Here is a 24,414-nt window from a genome sequence, read left to right as displayed (position 1 = left end):
GAAGAAAGCTTCCTTCCTTTGGGAAAATCTAGTAAAGGCATCTCTCTAAGCCCTCTTATTGCAAAAACGGCCTGCTTTCTCCTGAAGTTTCTGCTGTTAGAGAAGACTTGCGAAGGCTGTGATAGCAGAGTGCAAAGAGGTAGGCATTTAGGATAAAAATATGAGTGCACGTCCATCCAACCCTACAGGGCTAATTCCCCTCCCTGAGCCTCAAATTCTTCCTCTGTATAATGTGGTCGGGAGGTTGAATCAGAAAACAAAAGTGGTTCTAAATTTCTAAAAGACTTCTTTTCTCTATTTCCCTCTTTACCTCTTTCTTCCAATTAAAAAAGCTTAAGCTGTAAAATCATAATCCAGTCTACCTACTTTCCACATTTTTTTCTGAGTGTGCTGTGGAGTCGACTCTGACTCCTAGTGAGCCTACCCAGTCTTTATTGGCTCCATCCTTTCACCTTCCAGCTCTGTATTTGACAATGCTCCACTGCCCTTCACAGGGCTTTCACAATCAACTTTTTTCAGAAGCGGCTGGCCAGGTCCTTTTTCCTAGTCTGTCTTAGTCTGGAAGCTCTGCTGAAACCTGTCCACCATGGGTGACCCTGCTGGTGTTTGAAAACCGGCGGCATAGCTTTCAGCATCCCAGCAACATGCAGCTGCCACAGTATGACAACTGACAGACAAGTGGCGTGGTTCCCTGACCTGGAAACGAACCCCAGACTGCAGGGCAAGAGCGCTGAATCTTAACCACTAGATCACCGGGCTGGCTGCTTCCCATATACCCGAGATTAATTTAAGCACATTCTGAGTAACATGATAAAGTTATCTTTAGAAACATACACACACCAGTTTCAGAATGGCACCCCCTGGGGTCCCTGCTGCCAATTTGGTCCAGGAACACAAAGTCAGCATCTTGATGTCGGGCAGTGTCCTGGCCAACACCCACTACCCACTCCAGTTGGTGCTTTCTCAGAAGACAACACCTTGCTTTCAAAACTGTCTACTTTTTTGCTCAAAACAATGATGGATGGATGGATAGGTCTTCATTTGACTCACTACCTGAAAAATCAGCTTCTTATGTGATTTCCCCAAAGCAGAATTAACTCACATAATTTTGTGTCACATACCAGGGCTCTTCCTTGCATAAAAAACAGTAAGATATCACCAAACTCTGGCCTGAAAGTTCTTCTAGGATATCTTGTGGTATCACCATTCCTAGGTGCATGGTAGTCATAAGTGACTTCATCAGCCAAATATGAAACTGGTTCAATACTGCCCCTGTAGGTGTCAAATTCTTATGCATTTACAACTTAATAAATTACCATTCAGGGTTGTATTAGCAAGTTTGCTTTGTTCCAGCCCTTTTATAGTTGAGACTCCCAGATTTCTGTTTCAGGTTGGAATTGGCAAATGAACTTTTCAAAGCATTTCATCCTCACAAGTCACATCTTGTCATCTTTCACATCCACATGAGACACCAAGCCCTATTTCACTCTTGTTTAAATTCTATTATCATTGTTATTAGGAATAAACCAATAGAAATAGGATTACAAAGGGAAAGGTTCAGGATAAATAACTTCTTCCTTATAAATTCAAACACAGGTGCACACACACATGCTGGTCTGTGTGAGTTACTTCCTCCCCACATTCTGTCCTCCTGCACAAACAGTTATACAAAACAGTCCGCACAACAATGTGAGCAGCTGGTACCACAACCTGAGCAAAGGACCCCAGTTGTGTCAAGTCTCAGGCTGACTCTTGGTCTAGATGACCAGCTTCTCCACGCTAAGAGTACTTGTGGTTTCATCCTCTTCATTTGACCCAAAATATCCCGGGAGGTCCAGCATCCTCTGCTCGGCTTCAGTGAGGCCGAATGATGTATTGTCGTAGAAGGCGAACTCGGGGTGCGCCGGGAAGCTCTGGCACTTGTCTTTCCGACATTGAGAAGGGCTCAGAGGACTGACCCTCTGGTAGCTATCTTTGGGGGCAGTGGGGGAGGGCTGCTTCCTTGAGATACTCCTGTGACTGGGGGACGGTCCCCGCCGAGCTCTGTGAGGCTCTGTTCTCTCGCCTCCTGCCACCAATCCCGCCTGACGATCCCCTAGGTCTGGCTTCCTGGTGGGCTGCCCCAAGGTGTAGGATTTAGGGAGGGGGCTTAGTGGACCAGCGGTTCCACCTGCCCCTTGGAAATGGTCCAGTTTCTCAGGAAGCGCGGCAGCACCCCGACTCTGAGGCCTGAACCTGTCTTCTGCCTGGTCCCAGGTCCGCGTCCTAGAACTGTAGGCGGGGGCCTGCCGTGGGGTCAGGGTAGACATGCTCCTCTCCCTGAAGGGCCGCGCCTGCTTGGTCTCGTGGAAACTGGCTGTCCTCCGGAAGTGGGAACTCCTGGGGTGGCTCCGCTCTGACAGCCCCCCTCTGCTGCCCACGTGCCTCATCTGGGATTTGCGGATCACGGTCTGGCTGGGGCTCACGGCACAAGTGGCCTGCGAGACCCCGACATCCAGCCTGGAGGGAGGCCTCTCCCCGGCGCTGACCGCGGGCTGGTCCAGAAACGGGGATTTGATCCTGAACTTGTTTGCGGCAGCTTCTTCCGGGTTCTCCAAGTCTAAGGGGGAGACGGCGGCGGCGGCGTCGATGGCCGTGTCTGTCAGGGGGCTCTGAGACACGTGGTACACCTTGGTGGTTTCTGTCAGGCCTTTCTTTTTCATCTCCTTCAGCTGCTGCTGGGCAAGGCGGTAGCTGAACAGCGGTGGGATTATCTTCTGCGCGTTGGACTGGAAGCTGTCACTGCCGGGAAGCGTCGTCCTCGGGAGTGGCCGGCACGCTGCGCCTGTAGGTCAGAGGGATGCCCATGTCCCCCGGGCCCCCCACAGGCCCGTCACCCCCATCCGAGAAGCTCCCGCGCTGCTCGCTCAGCTCGCAGATGTTCTCCTCATCTGAGTTCTTCCGGAAGCTGGGCGAGTGGAGGGAGTTGTGCCGAGCGGGGGTGCTGCACTTGGGGGGGCGGCCGAACTTCCTCCACAGCGTGATGAGGACGGTGGCCACGATGATGAACAAGCACAGCGAAATCCCAGTGACCGTCACGATGTTGTTGGACTTCACCGGGCCCTGCGGCTGAAGAGGAGACGGGCTGGATGGCCGGAAAGCTACAAAAAAGGGAAGAACAAATGTATTCTCTAGTAGTGTTTTCTCTGGTGGTTTTCAGGTCTCTGAGAGGCTTTTCTAAGAACAAAGATTTCTGGTCCCACATCTGCATCTCTGCTGGCAGCTTAAGCCAAACTAAGAAACAGAGACCCATGTAAGTGAGGTGACCAGATAAGCCACACTTAAGGTGATTCCTGGACTCGGGGGCTCCTGCTGACGCTTGTCTCACATTTTTCACAAAGAAGTAGCATGAGGAAAGTTTCAAGGTAAAATCCAGGTTTTTGCTTACAATGATGTAAACATGGGATATCTGTAGTTAAATGTACCTTTGAGATGCACGTTGGAAAATTCCTACCAAGTATAAAACTTGAAATGCAAAATAATTTAGGTAGGTTGTACCTAAATTTGCACATCTCGAGAGAAATTGATAGGTGAAAGAAGATCTTCGGTAATACAACAGAATTCATTCCTCCCTTCTAATACCCAGGAACTGTCTTTCCTAAATGTTGAAGCCTCTGCTTTCTCATTCCTCTATTTTTAGCTGTCCACTTCCCTTCCTCCCTTCCAAGTGGCCTTGAGTTTTCCTCTTCTTCTCTGCTCTCTCAAACTGGTTTGTCCCACAGTCATCAAAATGTTTCAGCAAGGCTCAGAGGCCAGCGGGGCCTCAGGCTGTACTGCCACCGAAACACCTGGGAACCTGAGACCACCTAATGCCACCAGGCCTCATCTCCCTTTCCTCCGTGGTCACTGTCCTCCATTCAAGCCCTTCCAGTCACCTGTCCTCTCTCTTCTTGCCTACTCTCTTATCACCACCAGCTCTCTGCGTCATCTGCTAGACCCACACTCTCCCACTCTCTCCTCTCCTTTCTACTGTACCCTGTGGTAACCAACCTCCTCCACATCCGGAATCTCTCCACCAAACACTCCCTTTGCCTCCTTGCCTTACCTGAAGACTGAATATCCTGCAGGACACAGCTTCCCCCTGCCCACCCTCTTGGGTGGAAGCTGTGACACATACTTTATAAGCAAACAGGGCCAGAAGTAGGGTGTATCCTGTCTCCTCATTCCTGACTGCCATTTTCAACCAACTCTTTCACCTCTGTATAAAACTTCTACTCTTTTGATGCCCGTGCCATCCACCCAAACCGCCCCCGACTCCTCCTTCAACTCTGTTATCTGCCAACCTCGTGGCAGCCATCAGTCACTAGTACTTGAGTCCTACTGGAGTCCCAGTGCTTCAGTGTCCATCCAGCATGTCATACCTTTCCGTTGTCTGCAGCTGCTCCTCTTCTGAAATCTTGAACTTCACAGCCCACTTTCTGGCTGTATCCTCCCCTCTCCTTCACTCATGATTACTACACTGGGTATTCAACCTCACTGCAACTTCAGATTCCCCAACCCTTGCATTTTCTCCCAATCTGCCAGCCACCTCCTGGCCTCACTTCTCTCCCTACACCCATGATCCATCACTTAAACCATTCTCCTGCCAAAACCTCAACTCTCTGGCCACTAATACTGAGCTATAGCCCTTTCCCTGCTCTGCAGAAAAAGTCCATCCCTAGATAAATCCAGGAATGTGGGTGTGGGAATCCCAGCAGATTCTCAGCTGCTGCACCCAGGCCCTGAGCTCTGGTGGAGAAAATAATGCACCCATGCAGGCCAGTGCCTCTACGCACTGACAGCTCCCAACCTCGGCTGCCCATAACTCCGTCCATGGCTCCCTAAGCAATTCTCTCTTCCATCTTCCATTCCAATACAACTGCCTCAAAGTTTCACCACTTTCCTCACGCCCCCACCTAATCCCCTTCCTTGGCAGTCTGCTAGGTCACAAAAATAGACACCATCAGGCAAGTACATTCCCAACTTCTTCTGCCATCCTCTCCTCCCCCATAAACTTAGCAGCAGGCACATCTCTATTTACCTCTTTCTCTATGGAATTAGTGGGAGAAGTCTCTTCTTATAAAGCAAGTCCGCCCAGTACTCTCTAGGCCACCCTTCTCCAGGGGGATCGTCCCTTGGTACCAATTATCTCCAGCTTCTCCTTTGTGCAGCTCCACAGAAACATGCTCAAGCTCTTCTCACTTTGTAAAGACCTTTCTAGAACCCTCTCACTACTGCCATAGCTGTATCTTGCTCCTGGTATTCCCAGCCAAGCTTACAGAAAGAGGAGTCCACATTTGCTGACTTACTGCTTCCACATCGTCGCCTCTGGCTCCTGCAACCTGTCCCCAGGATTCCAATGAAACGGGTCCTGTCGAGGTCATTAATGATCTAATAGCCAAACGACAAATGCAAAGGCGCTCTGTCCTGATATTCCTTGACTGCTGCAGCACTGGTTACTGTCTTGACACTTCCTGTGAGTTTTTCTCTTCTTGGTTTCAATGATAACATTCACTTAACTAACTGGAGAGAAGAACATGAACTTTGGAGCCAGGGAGATCTAGATCTCATCCTGGCTGCAATAGCTCTGCTCTCTGCATCAGCATCCCAGACACCTTCACCTCCACATGCCCAAGACTCATCCTCCTCCCCCCAAAACCCCCCAGTACGATATGTCCAATCTCAACGGCATGGCCCTGCTGTCCATGCAGTTGCCAGTACCAGAATCCTGGGTTTCATCCCTGATGCTTCCCTCTCCATCACTCACCACATCGGAGTCTTGGAATCCCTCTCTCCTCTGCATCCCCACTGCCAGTGCTTCATTTCTTACCTGGGTTAGTGAAGAACTCTTAACAGGCCTTTCTGCTGCCACCCCTACCCCTTCTGATTTATATTCCACACTACAGCCGAGAGATCTCTCTAGAATACAGGTCCAAACCTTCACAGCCCCTCAGAATCTGTCTCCTGCCTACCTGTCCAGCCTCGTTTTTACCACTCCCTCCTGACACACTATCCTCTAGCCACATGAAACCATTTTCCATCCTCTGGGTCTCTTAATGTGCCACTTTCTTCCATTGCCCCCTTTGCTAAAATTTCCCTTCTCACGTATTTCACCTGGTGACACCTACTCAGCTTTCAAACTTCAGTTCAATCATCACCTCCTCCAAGAATGGAGGTGTTCCCAGCATACGTTATCACCCCTGTAAGCATCCATAGCAAGCTGTGGATACCTTCATCATTGTAGGCTCTCTATTGTACTGTGTATTGTGCCTGTTTATATGTCTGCTGAGCTACTATATCATAAGCCCCTTCCAGACAGGGACATGTCTTATCCATATATTCCCAACCCAGTCACAGTAACTTGCACATAGTTGATACTCAATAAATGTTAGATTAATTAATTGATTCATTATTAAAAAGGTAACTGCAAAATGATCAATATCCCACCAGACAGAACGTGGGTACAAGGGCTATTGGATCCTCCCACTCTTGTATTGAACAAGATGGACCAAATTAATACAGAACTACCCTCAGACTTTGGCACAAAAATAGCCTTTCAAAGCCAAACAAAACTCTAAACTCTCAACCAAGTGAAAATAGTTGAATGATGACAGACTTGATTGCTGACTCATCACTTCTTCCATCTGCAGTGGCTGCTTAGGTCAGTGGGTAGCAGCATTGCTCCGGTACATTATGGAACCCCTTACTTAGCTGTCATCTCTGACTCTGGCTGGTTCCCTGCAAAACTATGGCTGGAGGAAAGCCCAAAAGCTGCGGACCTCGCCCATCTCTGCCTCATCTAGCCTTTCCCCCTTCACCAAAAGTGATGGAGATTTCCTGATGCTAAGCAGCCTGCAAACAGATCTTTACATTTCCAAAGAGTGGAAAATAGGTTGAATAGGAAAAAGAGAACACTTGGAAGAAATGACCATTTTTACCAATGTAAGCATTTAACTGAGGACCACTTAGAGTAGAAGTAGGGTACCTGCAGCACTTACCCTTTTCACTAATTTATAATGTACAAATTTCTAGTTCCCGCCTGGAATTAAAGAGTTGAGATGCCAGAACATGAAATAATACCACATATCCTAAAAATGATTGCAAATTCCAGGCTGTCGGTGCTTCTAGAAAGCTAGACTGGCTTGTATATTAAGGCAATTATTCAAGATAGGTAGCTTAGTAGATAGGTGTCATATCTAGGTCCCTGCTTTCTAGCTTTATGGTCTCGGGCAGGTCACTTACCCTCTCTGGGCCTCCGAGTCCTCATCTGTATGTGGAGATCATGATGTACCTACTTCATATGTGCAAGGCACTTAGAAAAATGCCTGGCAGGCAGCAAGCTCTCAAGATTTGAGCCCAACATAATAATCCTTACCTCATAGAATTATTGTGAGCTGTAAGTGAGCTAATGTATTTAAAGTGCTGGCACATAGCAGATGGTCAATAAATGGTTGACACTGCTGTCACTTCCAAGGGTGCAGTAGAAGCCAGTGGCAATTAATTTTAAGTTCATCTTAGTATTATGGAACTCTACATGGAATATCTTAACCCGATTCTGTTCTCCCAGAATTGAGAGGAGCAGGCATATGTGGAGGAAGTTATACACAAGGAAGGAGCTGTGGAAAGTGAAGAGGACTTGAAAAGAGCAGACAGAGAAGAGAGCCTTAGACAACAGCATGAGACACAACTGGAGAAAGAACAATTCAGGGTGGGGCCCAGGGCTTATGAAAGAAGAGGGGCAGGGTGAGGGCTAGGAGAAGAGCCTGGGCCTGAGGCTGTAATAGGAAAACCCAGAAGTGAGGATATCCTCAGGATGCTAGAATAAAGAGAACAAAGCCTACAGTATTGGTTGGAAAGACGAGACAGCAACAATGATTTTCTAAGGCCACAGGCCGGGACACTGGCCAGGATGTAGCCAGATGCCTGTGGTTTTGGCTAAAAGGTGCTCTTTAGCCAAAAGTTGTGTTGGGAGCCAAACACAGAAAAACACCTAACTTCTCCCTATCCCAAAGGGAAAAGGAACTAGGGATGGTTTTTTAACCTGGAACTGGACAGTGGAAGAAGGCAGGACTTGACAGAATGACTTTATCTGAGAGTTGGGACCAGAGCAAAGGCCAGCCAACTAAGTGGAGGGCTGATTGTATATCAGAAGGTGGGATGGTGTGTGGGACGAGCAAGGAGCCTTTATTACTATAACCTATGCCAAATGAATGGGATGCAGCTAACTAAGTCATGTGAGCATCACATCTATGGACCATACACATCACTTATTGAGCATCTACCAGTGTGTACCTTCAAGATGCTTAGACGATTAAGGAAAGGTCAGTCTCCAGGTGAAGGAAAGAAGAAATCTCCCCACCTTCTCCTCCTGGGTAGGGGTGGTATGGAATACATGTAGAGCCATTCAAGGGACAAGACAAGCTGTCTTGCCTCGTTCTGACAAATAACCGTCTGTGTGGTCCCCTAGGGCTTCTCTGGGATGATAAGGAGAAGAAAACTTTTTGAATGTTTTCCCACAGTTTTGGTGGGGAGAAGTAACAAAACAAAAAAGCTCTTGGGAAGAAATGATCATCCCACCCATTTTTGTATTTTTAAAAATTATTTAATATATCTGAAGTTTTAAGTTAGATAGATTTCCGTGTCATTTCCTGATCTTCCACAGTGGTAAATGCCCTGTCATCCCACTGGCCAGTTACTCCCAGTCATAGACACACTAAGGAATACAGGGTTAGTACAGCCAACAGCAATAAGAGAACGTTAATGAGTCCACCCCCGAACTCAGACTGGTGACTTTCAGGCAGCTTGGGTTCAAGAATCTCTCAGATGGAGGCTCTGAGGAGAGACTCCTGAAGGCAGAATACCTACCAGCACACTCCTCCAGGGAACACAGGGAGGTCTCCGAGGACATTCCGGGGCAGCCAGGTCTGGAGCGGAAGGAAGTCAGGCACACGCGGCGACGCTCTCTGACACCATCCCCACACGTGACACTACACTGGCTCCACGGCTGCCACAGTCCCCAAGTTTCTGCAAGGACATTAGCCATGCTTTTAATGCTAGTTCATTTGAGAATCAGACTTTAACTGTACCCAAATGAAGCAGCCAACTCAAATCTCAGGTCTTGAAAAGTCAGTAAATAAAAACATTCCTAAAGATGTGAAAAAGCTGGAAAAGAGTGTTGCTCCTACCCTTAAAACAAAGAAAGGCTATATAATCTACAAAACACTAACCTTCCTAGAACCCCACAGAGGTAAGATCACAGGGCCACCAACTAGCCTGGAATATAAGGAAAGACAGGATGCAAACACTGCTTACCTGGGGCAGACACCAGGCCTCATATAAGCTGGTGAGAAGTCATCTAAAAATGTAATGAACTGCTAGAGGCCTAGTATGGGCTAGCATGGGAATATAGGACCCCTGGGAGCCACATATGCAGGGGGAATTTGTACCCATTTGCAGGCTCTTCCCGGATCTCAGCAGATGCTCACAAGGACTGAGAGCAGAGAAAGCCTCCCTTGTGATGGAAGCCCAAGCAGGGAAGGAGCAGCGCTGTGGGAAAGACACAGACCTCACCCAGACCCTCCTCCACATCTGCTCTATCAACAAAAGCCTCGACCACTGGGGACAAGGCAGCAAACCTTGTAACTCTAAGAGCACCGGTTGAAACTCAGTGCCACTACGGAATGGAGAAGGAAGAAAATCCTTCACCCTGGAAAGGAGCAGACAATATCCTGGGCCCAGACTATGAGAGAGCTTCTAGCACTGGGGAGGGGCAGGATCATCAGGAAGGCCCCATCACTGAGACTTTGGGGCACAGCACTTGCCTGAGACTAAGGCTGAACTGGAACAAGAGGATGCTCTCCCACACCCATTGCCCGACCCCCATGCTGCACCAGGCCAGCAATTACCACGTATCAAGTAACAACAGTCTACTGCTGAGGCAGGGGCAAGAGTGACAGGAAAACCTCTCTGATGTACAGGCTCAAGCCTAAAGCTGAGGGTGCAACAGAAGCATGGAGAAAAACCCTCTGGCAACCCAACTCCTACCCTAATCACAAAGTAACATTAGAAAATTTTGAACTCTGTCATGCACTGAAGGTAGCCATAGCAACAGCAAAAGCCCAAACAGCCCCAATTCCTTACCACATTGACCCAATCCCCACACTAAAGGCCTAGCAAAAACAGGGTATGCCCATTTCCAGGCATAAATACTATCTGTCGGTGTCTACAATTCTAAAAAAGATGTCCAGCTTTCAAACAAAAATTGTGAGATACACAAAGAAGCGAGAAAAAAACCATAAACCATCTAGAGACAAAGTAATCAAGAGAACCAGACTCAGATGTGACCCAGATATTGGAACTATCAAAGAGAGAAGTTAAAATAACTATAATTAATATGTTAAAGACTTTAGTCGAAAACATGAGCAAGATGCATGAACAGATGGAAAATTCATCAAAGATTCATAAGCTTAAAAGAATCAAATGGAATGAAATGAATAGCGTGCTAACAGAGATGAAGAATGCCTTCCAGAGGCTCACCAGGAGACACGACACAGCTGAGGAAAGAAGCAGTGACTCTGAATACAGATCAATAGAAATCACGAAAACTGAAACACAAAAAGGAAGAAAAGAGTGAACAAAACAGAATAGAATACACAAGAGGTCTGGGACAATATCAGATAGTCTCTTATACAAGTAACTGTAAAATAGCAGGAATGTATTATGTGTTTATAGGGCATATAAAGTAAAATGTATGACAACAATCACACAGAGAATGGGAGGAATGAATTGGGAGTGTACTGTCACAAGACCCTTACACTACATGTGAAGCAATATAACATTATTTGAAGGCAGACTGAAAGCAATTAAAGATGAATATTGCAAATTCTAGGACAACCACTAAAAAACATTTTAAGGTAGAAACAATAAACCAACAGTCTAAAGTAAACCATAAAAAATATTCAATTAATACAAAAGAAGCCAGAAAAAAGGGGGAAAAGAAACAAAGAACAGATGGAACAAATATAAAACTACCAATATGGTAGATCTTGGGGCCGGCCCCGTAGCCGAGTGGTTAAATTGGCACGCTCCACTGCGGCAGCCCAGGGTTTCGCTGGTTCGGATCCTGGGCACGGACATGGCACTGCTCATCAAGCCATGCTAAAGCGGGGTCCCACATATGCCACAACTAGAAGGACCCACAACTAAAATATGCACCTATGTACCGGAGGGCTTTGGAGAGAAAAAGGAAAAATAAAATCTTAAAAAGAAAAAAAGCTGGTAGATCTTAATCCAACCATACAATGATTACAGTAAATATAAATAATCTAAAGACACCAATTAAAAGACAGATTGTGAGACTGGATAAAAAAGCATGACCCAACTACATGCTGTTTAAAGAAAATACCTTAAATACAAATACATAAATAGGTTAAAAGTAAAAGGATGGAAGAAGTTATACCTTGTGAACATCAATCAAAAGAAAACTGGAGTGGTTATATTAACGTCAGACAAAGTAGATGCCAGAACAAGGAATACTACCAGGGATAAAGAGGGACAATACATAGAGATAAAAGGGTCAATTCAGCGAGGAGACTTAACAACCCTCACAAGACCAGAGCTTCAAAATACATAAAAAACACTCCCCAAACAGTCATTATTGCTTGAGAAAGGCAAACTTCTCTTCCAAGCATAGGTGCAACCACTCCCAGATAGAATAACTGAGTAGTCCCCTCTTAAAAAATAATCCTAATTGCCTACTCTATCAGCACCCATCCAACCCCAAGACCCATCAGGTCACGCCAACACTAGGCACCAAAACAACCTCTGCATAAAAGCCCTTCTTCATCCTTTATGAAAAAAAACTCATACCGCAGTCAAAGGTATATAAAGCACTACGAAAACATGAGGAGAACGTGGAGGGCAGAGACATTCTCAGGTGAGCCAAGTGGTGCAATCTTTGGAGTGAGTGACTCATGGAATATGAGTTCTTCACAGCAATTAAAAGTTTCTGGGATCTTCACAAGAGTGGGAGCATTACAAACCAGTATCCTGGACTCACATCAACTGAGGTGTGGTAATTATGTTCCACCCAGAGGTCCAACTGAACACAATATCGGTTCTGTGCCTCCCAGATCACACTGCAGCTCCTCAAAGGGTAGAACAATGAGCCGGCTTTGTCCTCAAGCTTCAGAGCTGTCCAGACACTAAGCCCCCAGTGCTCGCAAAGCTTTGGGACTCTCATAATAAAGTCTCTCTAAGTTAAAGTATTATGATTTATTTTTCAAATATCTACTAGGAATTCCACTACTGTGAAATCTAAATTGAAAATTAAGTCAATGTATAGTTTATCCTTCCCTTGTGCTCATATTTAAGACCACAAAAGGGAGAATTACAAAAGCTGAGAATCTTTCTGTTATTCTTTCTTAACTCTGCCTTTACTTTACATAAATGTAATTTATTTAAATACTGAAAGTCATTTGTCAAACGGAAAACAAAAATTTCATTAGTAGGTGCCAGAAAAAAATGAAAGTTTTAATAAAAGCTTGAATCTTAATGTCAAAAATCTCATTTTGAAATGTTGTGTCCTTTGCCCTTGAAAGTGAAATCACAGCTTATATGATAATCAACAATGAAAATAAGCAAACATTTAAGCTACGTTTTGTCTTTTTATTTCCAGATCAAATTAATCAAATAAGAAACACAGGAAAACATTAAAATAAAGCAATGGAAAAATTTAATCAGGCAAATAAAAAAATGCCTTAAGTAACTCTATCTGTTCCCTGAAGATTTCTACTAATAACTTTGAGGGAAATACTTGGCAAAATGGGAAGTAATTAAATAACTGTAGTTCATGTTTTAGAAATGAAGAGCAAGATGACCAATATTCCAAATAGTCTTAACTTTATGAATGGAAGGCTGTCTGTTTTGTCCTGTTTAGATGTCCACACATGCGTTCACACTCCATAACAAACCTGTTTTGCCAGGATAAATACCTTTCAGGCCACTCGAGAGGATATTAATTCTGAATGAGCAAAATTTTTCTGGAATAGTAGAAGGGAGATTGTTTCCACCCCAAGACTATCTGAAGGAATGCAGCCTGTGAAATATTCACATCTGCAAGACATTTCGCTCAAAAGACTAAGGTAACTAAACAAAACATGCTTATAAGAAGATTCTACTGACATGAGTGAGTAGCTACAAGCAGCAGTAGGAGCAAAGTCTCCTGGATAAGCAGTTCAGATTTTCTGGGCACAGAACAAGGCTCACTTATATTGGACAAATCATGCTTCTGCCTGGGCCAGTGGACTCCAAAGTGAGTTGTATGTCGCTCAAGGGGGTGGGCAGCACAAGACGAACCCATGAGATGAGGAGGAAAATATTAGAACATTTTTTTAATCTAAAAGCTTTATATTGTTTAATACATGGATTGACAGCTGATTATATGGGAGGCACCATAGAATAGTGGTAAAAGCAAACTGTCGAGCCAGTCTAACCACCAGTGGTGGTTTAGCCACTTAACCACCATTGACCTTGTTCAAGTTACTTAACCTTTCGGTGACTCCACTTCTGCACCTATAAAATTGACAGTATAATAAACCTAACTCATAGGGCTGTTATGAAGATTAAATGGGTTAATATTCATAAAGCACTGAGACCAGTGCCTCATGCAAAGTAATCACTATATAAATGTTAGCTTTATCATGTCACATGGTCACATACAGCACGTCAGCTGTCCTAAAGGGATCCCAGAGGAAGAGGGGGAGCTGCACTGAATGAAAGGGTTTTACTGGTTCATTCACTTTCAGAGAAGTGACGAGTATTACAGCATCCAAGGGTCTGCTTACAGGGATTTTTAAATTATATTTTCTAGTTTTAGGTAAACTAACTCACAAAGTAGACAAGTGGCTTAATCCGATTTCAGCAAAGGATTAAAGATAAAACCATTATCGCAAACAGCTACAAATAAGAACAAAATGACAGGGGTGACAGCACTCCTATTCTTGGTAAAAAGCTCCTGTTTAGTCATTAGGAAGGAAAAACAAGATCATCTATTCGGAGAAACAAAAAGACGGCCAAAAATGTTAAAATATCAAGAAAACTATGCATTAAATATGTACAATTTTTGTCAAAAAATAAGTAAAAAAATAAAAATATGTGAATATGAATTTATACCCTCTATCAATAATAATTCTCAACTCAAATATATATATTTTTGGCCTTGAGATACAGGGTCCATACTCCCTATCTGAAACTCTTGGGGCAGATGTGTTCAGAATTTAGAATTTCTCAATTTCGATTTTTTCAAGTTATTACAGTGCCTGTGCTGTATATTACTAACACTCCCCTAGTGGGATCTCAGGCAGCATCCCATAACCAAACGCATTAACATTTCTGCAGAGAAAAATATAAACATTCACACTAAATAGGATAAATGAAAATCATAAATAATCATTTTTGGCAACATCTATTATATATTTGCTGTAAATCGTTATTTACACACTATCTTCAGGCCCCAAGGAGACAAAAATCCATAGGACTTAGTGATTTATTATTCATAGGAGCTGAAGGAGAAGAGGAAGACGCCTGGGTTTCTGGTTTGAACAATGAGATGGGAGGTGGAGTCCAGCACTGAGGAGCAAGATTAGGGGGTAAGATGATGAATCCAATTCCAGGTACATTGCTTTTGGGGTACCTGGGAGCCATCTGAGGGGTGACAGCTATTCAGCAGCTCTTGGATGCAGGGGAGAGGCGCCAATCTGGAGTCATTGGCCAGGACAGTAATCACTTAGGAAGTGTGTGAGGAGTAAAACAATGCAGAGGTCCAACACTGAAGGGATGAGAGGAGGTGGTGGAACTGGCAGGCAAAGGAGACAGCCACGGAGGTAGGAGGTAAACAAGGTGAGTATGAGGTCACAGAATCAAGGTCAATGAAGATACGGAGGTCTGAAAAGCACCCCCGGATTTGGAGACCTGGAAGTCATCTGCTGGCTGCTTTAGTGACACCATTTTCAAGGGAGGGGTGTGGGTTTCGAGTGGGTTGAAAAGTGAATGTGAAGTGAAGAAATGAACCCCAAAGTGTAGGCAACCTTTTCAAGAACCTGGACTATGAAAGGAAGAGAGAAAGAGGGTCTTAATTGTTGGAGAACCAGGGGTTGAGGGGCGGGGTCTGTTTTGTTTTTAGATAAGAAAATTAAGTACATCTCAAAGTTGATGGGAATGAGCCAGTAAAGAGGGACAGTTAAAGACAGGAGAGAGAGAGGATAATGATTAACACAAGTTTCCTGAAATGAGCGGAGAGGCTGGGATCCACAGTGGAGAGGAGGGTTGACCTTGTACCAGAGGAATGACACCTCTCCTCCGGTGACAGCAAAGAAGGGGGAGAGGATGGGACGATGCCTGTAGGTCTACATAGATTTCAGTGGGAGGGCGAGGGAGCTCACACCTGATGGCTTCCAGCGACTCTGTGTGGTCAGAGGCAAAGTCAGCTCTGAGAGTTAGCCAGGGAGTAGGTGAGGTCCAAAGAGAAAGCAGGAGGTCTAAACGAGCTATTGTGGGGAACAGGAGCAGAGCCGACCAGGGTGCCTTACTGGGTGGCATGGTGAACCCAGCTGAGAGGAGAGGCATGACCCACCCACACTGGCCCCAGTGTACTTGGGTGTGACCTTCTCGTCCAGCTTGGGTACAGTGGGCGGCTGGCAGATTGCTGGATCCATGCAGAGCTGGGGTGTGGCCTGGCAGGTGCAACGGAAGAACAACAGGGCAGAGGAGTTTATGGTATTAGTAGGAAAGTGATTAAAGGGATGGGCCACAGAATCTAGGCCAGATAGAGAGGTAAGTGCAAGCAGGGAAGTGGCCAGTGGGCAGGGACAGAGTTAAAGGAAGGGGACGTCTTCTAAAAAGAGAATGTGGGTGAATTTGGAGCAAAATACACTTGGAGTTACAAAGATGGCCCAGGTTTGGGCCATGAGGGGGCACAGGCTCAGTAGGGAGGAAGGTAAGAGCATATGTAAGTGACCCAGGCAATCTCTGCCAGATTAGCCTCTTGCCAAGACCAGGCCTGCACCCAGCAAAAGGGAAAGAAAGGCAGAGGAACATGCGGGGTGGAGGGGATGGTGATAACCCCCTTTCCTGTGATTAGCTAGGGCATTACCCAAAGAATCCAGAATTTGAAGAAGTTTAAAAATCTTGCCCTGTAATCTCACTAAGCACACTTCCTTCCTCTAAGGAAGGAGATGTACTCAGCTGAAGGAAGACAGAAGTTACTAAACACGATTTGGGATTTAGCTTTGAACTCTGATCGTACCTGCCATGGATTTGCCATGTGACATAATAATATAATTTTTAAAATATAATGTAATAATAGCTAATGTTTATTGGTGCTTCCTATATGCCAGGCACTACGCTAAGAACTGTATCCATTTCCTTCATTCAATTCTCACAACTCTCTGAGGTAGATACTCTTACTATGTCCACTTTACTGATCGGGAAACCGAGACCTAGAGAGGTTACATGAGTGGCCAGCCAGGTCTGTTTATCAGGACTCTTGACTTTTTATATAAGGATGATAATGCCGTTTGGGACATTATGAGGAATAAACCATAAAAATTATGATACAGTTCATAGAAAATTAAGTTCACTTAAATTCAAAATCATAATTTTGATTGCATGAAGGCATCAATTTGATTTAAAAATTTTTTTTAAAATCTCAATACCAACCTATATTTCTCTGAATTAGCATGCACTCCTTCTCCTTTGTGGAAAAATGGCTTCCGCTGGAAACACCAAAGTCAAAACAGTACTTATTCCTCCCCATGTCAAACAAAGTGCAGTTGAATACTGTTCTCCTCTCTCCCAAGTTCAGGCTGTTTTCAGCCAGTCGAATGATCGCTTCCCCAGGGTGTCTGGGGGCTTCCTTGAAGACGGCGACCACTCCTTGGACAAAGATGCATGGTGGGGGCAGCACCATCACCTCCACCCCAGACTCACATGTGAGTTCCGGCACCATCACTAGTTTGTATCCAAATTTCTGGGCCAGGTCAATGGGTCCTGTGGAGGTAATGACCGAGTCTCGGCCAAGCAGCTTCAGCACCACAGTGACATAGGCTTCAGGCCCCACAGGTGCACAGCCAAACTCAACCCATTGGCCTTGAGAGAGTTCTGTCCTCTTGCTAGTTCTTATCTCCAGTGGCTGTCCCTGACTCTTTCTTGCCTCGGGAAGACTGTTGCTGAAGATGACATCCACCAAGATGTTGGGCTTGTCCACAGGGAACGGGCACAGTGGCTGATTGGTAAAAAGGCCCACCTGGAAGGTACCTTCTGCTGCCTTGGATGTCCTATTTAAGTCAACGTGAAAGACAGGCCATTCCACCTTGGGAAAGGCACTTTTCTCCCACGAGGGGATGGGAGTGCTGTTGTCTGCTGCTTCTGGAGTCATCATGAACCAGTAGTTGCCAGCCTCTTTGAAGTAGAAGCACTCAAACTCGAGCGTCCCCTGGGACTGGTTGGTCAGAAGGTACTTGGTGGTAACAGTCTGGTTGGTGTCAGCCTCCAACAACAGGACAGATACATTCCTCAGCATCCCATTAGCACCATCGAAATAATGGAAATCCACAGACACCGTGTGGTTGCTTAGCGCTACATGGCCTGGCTCTCCCAAGAGGAGGTATTCAGCTTCTCCAAGAACTGAAATGAAATGGTCAGAAAGGGCTTTAAAAAGGTGTTTTGAGCAGGACTATTGGTGCCATTGAAGAAAACAGCATTTTAGACACAAGAGAAGTCTGAACTGAGCCAAGGATGATGTAAAATGATGCCGAGTGCTTATCCTGGGAGCTGGGCACTGTGCTGCTCCCATTCTAAAGGGGCTTGTTCCTACATTTCATCTTTCATGGTTATGTTTAAAGTAACTAATCAGCGATAAATACTCTGAACTCACAACACTGAATAATGTAATATATTTGCAATGAAAATCTACAGTGCAAGAGTAACGACTCTCAACATAAAAATCCAACACCTCACTTTTCTCACTGTAATCAAATTCTGGTGTTTAAGTATTTGGGGAAAATGGATTTACAGTGAAGTGAAAGAAAGCTTGGTTTAAATGATATAATATAAACTGCTCTAGACTATTTAAAATGTAAGATCCCAAATATACTTCAAAGTTATTATTTTCTGATATTCAAGACAAGTACTTGGGCATTTTCACCAGTAAAGGAACCAGTGCCCTTGGTTTGTATGAGACAGAAGTATTTAAAGGAATAAGAAATGTTGACACTATTCTCCAAGGATCATCCAAGGGGTAGAGTGACCATTTATGAAGTAGCCTGGCTTGCCCTTGACAATTTTAATGACATTACAGTAAGTCCTATTGGCCTAGAGAGAAGAGATGACTACTAGCCCACAAGTATCACTCAGTTAGGATCAATCATACCTTCTTAAAAAAGACCTATCTGAGCAGCTGAAGTAGAGAGTGGAGAAAACAGACACACAAGAATCCTTGTTTCTATTTTGAATCTTATCCAAATACATATCAAAGGAGACAGAATTTGGCAAAGTAATAATCAGCTGGCCCATGGTTGTGGTAAGAAATAATTCTAGACTTAAGGGGCTGCAGCATCCTTTTGGTTGAAAAACAACATATGTATGAATTTGTTAGTCTTAATATGTATACATAATATAATACAATATATTATATTAATAATAATAACATACACATCCTATATGTCCAAAAGACTCAATGTGTTGTTTGGGTTGGTAGTCTTTAAATATACCTTACATGTATTCAATCAATGATTGTTAGACTCAGCACATGAATATATGGGCACATAAAGGTTTGGGTTTGTTTTTTTTTAATTAGTTCAGCATTTTACCCATTTCTTATTTAAGATGAGGTGAAATAAAATACATAAAACTTGGACAGACCTGAATGCTTGATCACCACTTGCTTGGAAACTGTAATATGATAAAGCTCTTTATTTTCACTTAGTCAGTACAGAAGTTGAGGGATACTCCCCTTTGGATGGAGATGACTCAAGTTTGAGGAAGGAAGCTGATTTTGGAGCAGCTTGGATACTGGTTCAGAGCCCACCTGGTAGCTTTTTGGGAATAGGTGGCTAAAGAGACTGCAGTGCTCACCATAGCCCAAGGAAGGAGCTAAGACTGAGAACACATGTCAGATTAATTTGAATCTGATGGGGCAGGATGGTTCTGAGATGCATTTTAAGATCGAGAGGCATACACCCCTTAGCTAACTAATGAAAGCCTACTGTCAAGGACAGAGATTGGCAATGAGGCAGATCAGATTCTGATTTGATGGGCAGCCAGCTAAAGAAAGAGACACACGTGCTCACTTGGAAATGGAGAAAAAAGATACAGTTGATGGGTACAAGCAGTGGCAAAGAGAGAACTTGCTACTTTACTCTAAAACCTTTGTTTTTACAAAGAAGAATACATTCTCATTTGGAAAACTACAGTTTGGTTGTATCATATCCTGACTACTACAGTACAGTCACGACTCGCTTAACAGTGGGGATATGTTCTGAGAAATGTGTTAGGCGATTTCATCATTGTGTGAACATCATAGAGTGTACTTACACAAACCTAGATGGCATGGCTTCCCACACACTAGGCTATATAGTACTAACCTTACAGGAACGCTGTCGTATATGTGGTCCATTGTTGACTGAAACCTCGTTATGGAGTGCATGATTGTAGAGTGTTCTCTATTCTCTCATTTCTTCTCTCTCCATTCCTTTATTGTATTTAAAGTAACTCATGTCTCAATATAAGCATGTTTTCTTTTAAAAAAACTAACTGGTAGCAACATATTTAATCAACATCAAGTGATATTGATAGAGAAGAAGGGAAAAAATCCAGCTCTATGAAAATATCTCCTTTTCCCTCAGTAGCTTGTGCACTCAACTTCTATGTTCTGCTCTATTTTACACTCATTCAACTTTTATTTTTACATTCCAGTGAGATATTTTGCTCTCAACAATGACAAACATCCTAGCAGATTTTATTTAAATAGAAGACTTTGGTGTCTTTATTTACCATTTCGAAACCAAGGACACTTTTATAATTTTTTGTATGAGGCTGTTACACATAGAACAATCTGTTTTTAAGTAGGGATCAATGATTCTAAAAGAAATGAATCCCAGATTGGTTTTCAGTAAATCAAGCATCTTCTTGTTTAACTAAACTTCTTAAAAAGAAAAGACTAGGGAAGGAGATTCCCCGGACACAATGAACAATATACACTCTGGTCTAAGTGGATATGCCACTGATACGAGACGAGCCAGGATGCTCTGTCTCTTGAATCATAATTTCTTCATCAATTTGAAAACAATTTCCACTCTCATACCATCAACTGCTTAGATGAACTGCTATGAAATATTTCGAAATCATCAAAAGAAAAGAGTATTACATTGTTGAATCTATTGGTTCAGTAGTTGCATACAACTGAGAAATGAACTCTATTTTTTGAGGCAAAAATGCAGTCCCTTAAGAGAACCCAGGGTTGCAAGGATCACAGTCTAAAAGGTACTGCACTGGAGACCCTGCCTTGCCTCCTCCACACAGGGTCGACATCAATGCATTTCTAAACCTCACGCTGATGTTTCTTTTTGACACCTATAGCATTAAGTATGCTCACAATACTCACCACAATCACAGAGCACCACCAACAAGCGATTTGAAAAGTCTTTCAACATTTGTTTCATTCTGATCAGCAAAATCCCAGGTCTTTGGTCTCCTCATGTCCTTTCTCGCATCCAAATTGTGAATTTTTTTTTCAAAAACACCTGAAACCAGAACCTCAAAAAATGGATGGCTCTGTTCAATGTGATTCATAAAATAGTAATCATGAAATGATAAAACCATTCTAAGAAGTCAAATTTCCTAGTTGGTACTGAAAACAAAATAAGGAGGACACTAATTTTTCCCGGGGAAATGATCTGTAATTCTGCATGTCCCTTTTGTTCCGTGATAGAGCACCTGTTAAGAACATTCAGGTATGCCCAACACCAAGATTGTCTTTGCGAGACAGCAAGTCTTTCTCTTTATAGCACATCCTTACATGGAGAGTTTGCTATTATTTGCTTAATTTCATCAAAGCCAATAGCCAATCTAAATGATACATCTGCTAGTCATTTCACAATGATTAATATACTAAATTTTTGCCAAAGTTTCATTGCACTGTGTAGACCTGCCTTGCTTCCACAAATGGGCTTACCAACACTGTCTCTCTTACACAATTGGTGTGTTAGTAGGATTGCTTCATTTCTTAATGCCTAGGAGCTCCATCAAAACTATCAGACCTTTAGAAAAGATACCCAGGGTATTACAATTAAATGAGAACTCCCTGTGACCCTGAGTCCCTTGTTTAGGGCACTGTAAAGAGAAAACACAAACAACAATTATCATCTTCTGTCAGTCTTCCAATACTTGCCGCTGCTGGTATCCGTCAGGAGACAGACGATTTCATGCGGCAATCTTCCCAAAGCACCTAGGAGGGCAGGAAAGACCCTGCTGGCCTGTGGTTCAGAATGACTTGTGGAAGGAGGCACTTTGATATAAACAGACTGTTAGGTGATAGAATAAGATGTAGGGCATTTAAGTGCCACTTTTTTCATACCAAAGTCTAGGAAACTATGGGCTACTAAACATAACCAAATGTATATTTTCTTAATGTTTACATTCCCATTATGCACAGCTAATATATTTTTACTAAGCATATTATATTCCAATATATGTATGTTACATCCCTTTAGATAAGACAGAAATTAATGGAATGTAAAGAATTGATGGAAATAATAAAAAATTCAATGGAAAGAGAACTGGTGTGTCTCCACGAGCTTTTTTTTTCCTTTTGAGGAAGATTAGCCCTGAGCTAACATCAGCTGCCACCATCTTCCTCTATTTTATATGTGGGACACCTGCCACAGCATGGCTTAGCAAGTGGTGCGTAGGTCCACACCTGGGCTCTGGGCCCTCGAACCCCAGGCCGCTGAAGCAGAATGTGGGAATTTAACCGTTGCGCCACAGGGCTGGCCCAGGAGGTTCCTTTCAGTAGAAATTAGCTGAACAAAGGAAATACTGGACTTCCTCAAAGGGAAGCAGAGATTTGAAGTGTAATTATGCAGATGATTAGAGCTCCCTCCCCTCCCTAACAAAAAAAAGGAAATTCAGTTTTGCTGGAATTAAGCATAGATTGGACCTAATCTTTTCCTTGAGCGGGGATGGGAAACTTGGCCAAAGACAGCAGGTGAGCATCATTGGATCTCCTGGGCAAGTGTGGGTGCTGAGGGCACTTTAAAGACTTCCTTTAAGTCACTGATCCTCAGTAACCAAAGAAAGGAGGAGCAAGGCTGGCCCTGTGGCTGAGTGGTTAAGTTTTCGAGCTCTGCTTCAGCGGCCCTCTGCTTCAGAGGGTTTCTCTGGTTCGGATCCTGGGGGCGGACATGGCACCACTCGTCAGGCCATGCTGAGGCGGCGTCCCACATGCCACAACTAGAAGGACCCACAACTAAAATATACAACCATGTACTGGGGAGACTTGGGGAGAAAAAGCAGGAAAAAAAAAAAGATAAAAAAAAAAAGAGAGGAGGAGCAGGTGATCTGTAGCTCCCAAAAGTTGAACTTGCTTCTCCCAAACTGCTTGCTTCCCCATGACAATCATTTCTTAAAGAAGCTCCTAATCACAACTGATTTTGCAATTATAACACATTTTCCTTCTTTGAAAATGACCAGTAAAACACAGAATTGTGTGATAATCTACATTTAGAGCTGAATGGAAATGGAATTATAAAATACACCAGCCTACCTGAAAATCATAATAAGGATGTTTTTTTAAAATGTTCTCACTTTTGAAAATAAATGCTCAATTTTTACCAGCTCAACCATTAATTTGAAGATATTAACAGAACACCCCAGAATGGAATGGAAGGCTGGATAAAAAGCACTACACTTTTTAAAGAAGATAGCATGCTTCTTTAATTTTCCTTTTTTTACACCTTGCTTGCTTTTCTTCCAACGTGTTCCCAATACACTACTGGCTACTTATGTTTGGCTTGAGAATCATTTTGAGAAAAGAAGAACTTAGGTGTATTTCATACACATTTTAAGATACTTCTATATAGCATTCACATACAAAAACGTTTACAGACAAATTTTAAATGTATCTGTTGTGAATATTCTCAATGGCTAACAGCATCATGCCAAGCTCAGATCCCATGTTTTTGCTGAAACCAGCTAAGAGAAACCCCTACAGGGTCTTCACAGCTGCCGAAAAAGAAAATAAATTACGCTAAAGTCCATGGGACCAATGACTTACCAAATAAAAGGGAAAATAAAAATAAGCAAAGTGATTTTTGACCCTTCTGACAACCACGCACACGCTCGTGTGTGTATATATCTAATAATAATATTTATTAGGAGGAAATCCCTAATTCCAAAGCAGCTCGTGTAAACAGGCCTTATTTATATATTCGATCGGCTCTACCCTGGTCCCCCGGGCTGGACGCAGCTTCCCTAGAAGCTGGGCGCTCCCCACCTCCACTCAGCTTTCCAAAGGCCCGCAAGTCAAGTTCATACTTGGAAATCCAGCCCTGCCCGCGTCGCCAGCACAAAGCCCTCTTAAAATGAGGACTGTTCTGAAATGCTTATATCTCAGAGAGGATTTCTTTTTAGAAAGACCCAAACTTGTTCTGAAACGCTTCGCATCCCAACTGGGACTCAACACCCCGCTACCGTCAGCCTCAGCCCCTCGGCCACACCTGCGCCAGGGGAGAGCCGCGCTCGCGTTAAAGCCGGGACTCCGAGATGCGGAGAGGCACACTTTTCCAAGCGCGTTCCTCGGCGGCAGAGGCTGAGCACTAAGAAGCGAAGGCAGGGGACCGGGAGCGTCCAGGGAACGGGAGTGTCCACCTGTGCTTTCAGGCTGCGGGGAGGGAAGGGGCGGCCGGGTCCGGGCGCACTGCCGGGCCCCGGCGGAGCCACCGGGAGCCCTCGCGGCTCAGCAGCGCCCGCCGGATCGCGGAAGGCTCTTCTTACCTCTCGGGACTGGTGGGCGCAGCAGCCCGGGCCGGGGCGAGCGAGGCGACGAGAAGGGTGGCAGGAAGGAGGCCTCAGGGGCCGCGAGGCAGGGCGTCGAGCATCCCGCGTCCCAGGACTGCGCGCCCTGGACAGCAGCGCCGGGTTCCCGCAGCCCCGCCCGGGCCCGCCCCGAAGGCGCGAGGAGGGCGGCACCCGGAGGGCCGCACCCGGAGGGCGGGGGACCTTGGCGAGCGGCCACGTCTGCCCCCGCCCTCTCTGGGCTGCGCATCCTTTCCTGCCCGCGCCGGGCGAGCGCGCTGCTGGACGGGAAACCCGGCAGGAAACGCTCCTGGCCGGCCAGGGCCT

The 24,414-nt window shown here is 44.6% G+C and overlaps 1 pseudogene; it reads right to left on the bottom strand.

Annotated features, from left to right (window-relative positions):
• Window positions 1–1,556: 1,556 nt before the first annotated feature.
• LOC139043683 (thrombospondin type-1 domain-containing protein 1-like) lies at window positions 1,557–24,204 on the bottom strand (annotated as a pseudogene).
• Between the last annotated feature and the right edge of the window lie 210 nt (window positions 24,205–24,414).

This window comes from Equus asinus, unplaced genomic scaffold, assembly GCF_041296235.1.
Source record: "Equus asinus isolate D_3611 breed Donkey unplaced genomic scaffold, EquAss-T2T_v2 contig_316, whole genome shotgun sequence".
Lineage (NCBI taxonomy): Eukaryota > Metazoa > Chordata > Mammalia > Perissodactyla > Equidae > Equus > Equus asinus.
The sequence above is the reverse complement of the archived record's forward strand: the minus strand, read 5'-3'. Positions and strand labels throughout refer to the sequence as shown.